Source organism: Schistocerca nitens, chromosome 7 (assembly GCF_023898315.1).
Source record: "Schistocerca nitens isolate TAMUIC-IGC-003100 chromosome 7, iqSchNite1.1, whole genome shotgun sequence".
Lineage (NCBI taxonomy): Eukaryota > Metazoa > Arthropoda > Insecta > Orthoptera > Acrididae > Schistocerca > Schistocerca nitens.
This window is the reverse complement of record NC_064620.1, coordinates 470671059-470673375: the sequence shown is the minus strand read 5'-3', so window position 1 is coordinate 470673375 and position 2317 is coordinate 470671059. Positions and strand designations below refer to the sequence as shown.

General features: G+C 40.4%; 1 non-coding gene across 1 annotated transcript; it reads right to left on the bottom strand.

Annotated features, from left to right (window-relative positions):
* Window positions 1–1724: 1724 nt before the first annotated feature.
* Trnas-cga (transfer RNA serine (anticodon CGA)) lies at window positions 1725–1799 on the bottom strand. Its single transcript has one exon. It is a non-coding gene; the product is annotated as a tRNA-Ser (tRNA).
* Window positions 1800–2317: the final 518 nt, after the last annotated feature.

Below are 2317 nucleotides of genomic sequence, written 5' to 3'. Positions count from 1 at the left end.
TACCAAGCTAGTGTCATGAGCAAACAGAATTATTTTAGAGTTATCCGTAATACTAGAGGGCATATCATTTATATAAACAGAGAACACGAAACTGGAAGCTATGAAAGAGCTGCTCGTTTGCAGCACTTCCCTAACATAAATTGTGTTAATGTATTAAGACATTTATTTGTCTGTTAACCACTGTACCGTCAACTAAGGATATGGTTCCACGGTGTTTAACAAGCACTGACTGCTTCAGCAAACGGCAGGGGTGTACAGAGCTGCAGCCGCCTCTCGACTTATGAATTTGGCAAATTGGCAAATTAGGAAACATCTTTTTCTTAAAAAAAATTGCGCTTTATCTTAGCTGCTATACTTTTAACAGTGATATTCGTTTGGTGTATTATTACTGCACAAAAAATTTCAGGGCAGTTTTCGACATGTCGGATTGGACATTCATTTGTCAGTTATTGTTTATTTTACTAAATGCTACTGCTGCTTTGGCGAACTTCGCATACTGGCAAGTTTATGAAATATAATAATTTTGAACCAATAGCTGTTTTAATTAACAGTTACATGATCGACATTCCAGGTTGTTTAATTTGATATGCGGAATAGAGTTACGTAGTAAAGTAAAATGAAATAACAATATATATTTCTTTAAATAGCGTCGTCAAGCAAAACATTATATTCATGGAATGTTTATTATATCCGTTCAACAAGGCGCTGAACATAAAATCCATGGCATAATTATAAAACAAAACCTGCTCTAGAGAACATGAAACTAGAAACTATGAAAGATCTGCTCGTTTGCAGTACTTCCCTAACATAAATTGTGTTATAGTGTTAACTCGGTACGATTGCGACGTTTTCAAACGATGCTGAAGACAATTTTTCTCATTTCAACTACGTGTTTGGTACTCCTGAAAATATTTTTGTCGAAGAATGGCGATAATTTAATACTGTTACACGTTCATCTCCAGGCGCAGAACCTCATACAAGTAATTCTTAAGAAGTATTATCCTTATACTATGCAGACCTGTTTCATACATCAAATATATCTTAAAATTATAAAGAGTAATACACTAACAATATGCGCAATTGCGTGTCGTGGAAATGACATACCCAGACAGCTACAGATGAATCTAGGGTTGAACTTCACACCAGAGCGTAACTTTCGAATTTCACATACACACATTAGTACCAGATGGGGAAAAAAGCAATAAGAGACAAAAAAAATTGCTTGCCAGAAAATTTGCGGATTAGTGGTCTGACACAGCACTCAGCACAGCGCCACACTTGTCCTGCCTACAGTTTTATAAGTAATATAGTCAGGTATGCAAGTTTTTAAAATTTTGTTGTGTTCCATCAGAACTGAAAGTATCGAAGGGCTTAGTTGGGCTGCAAGAGGAAGAGTAACATCAGCAACCACCATGAGTCAAGAGAACATGTTAAAAAATAGCGAAGACAGATATTAACCATTAAGACGGTGTGCCGGATAGAGACTCGAACTCGGGACATTTGCCCCTCGCGGCCAAGTGCTCTACCAACTGAACTACCCAAGCACGACTCACGCCCCGTCCGCACACCTTTACTTCTAGCAGTACCTCGTCTCCTACATTCCAAACTTTACAGAAGCTCACGTGTGAACCTTGCAGAACAAGCACTCCTGAAAGAAAGGATATTGCGGAGACATGGCTTAGCCACAGCCTCTGATATGAAACTTCCTGGCAGATTAAAACTGTGTGCCGGGCCGAGACTCGAACTCGGGACCTTTGCCTTTCGCGGGCAAGTGCTCTACCAACTGAGCTACCCACGCACGACTCACGCCCCCTCCTCACACCTTTACTTCTACTAGTACCTCGTCTCCTACCTTCCAAACTTTACAGAAGCTCACGTGCGCAGGTTCGCAGGTGAGCTTCTGTAACGTCTATAAGGTAGGAGACGAGGTACTGGCAGAAGTAAAAGTGTGATGACGCGTCGTGTGTCGTAGCTCAGGTCGTAGACACTTGCCCGCCTAAGGCAAAGTTCCCGAGTTCGATTCTCGGTCTGGCACAATGTTTTAATCTGCCAGAAAGTTTCATATCAGAGCACACTTCGCTGCAGAGTGAAAATCTTATTCTAGATATTAACCAGATTGACATTAAGTGATGAATGGTAATACACATACAGTCCGTGATGAGTGATTTGTGATTAAATGGATATGATTGTCAGTGACATGACAAGTTTCTGGAGAGCCTGATAAACAAAGTGAAATATGAGGTCAGATGTTGGCGGATATGTAGATGACTGGAGCTGCAGTTCCTTGTGATAGGAAGAACAGATATCAGAGTACATC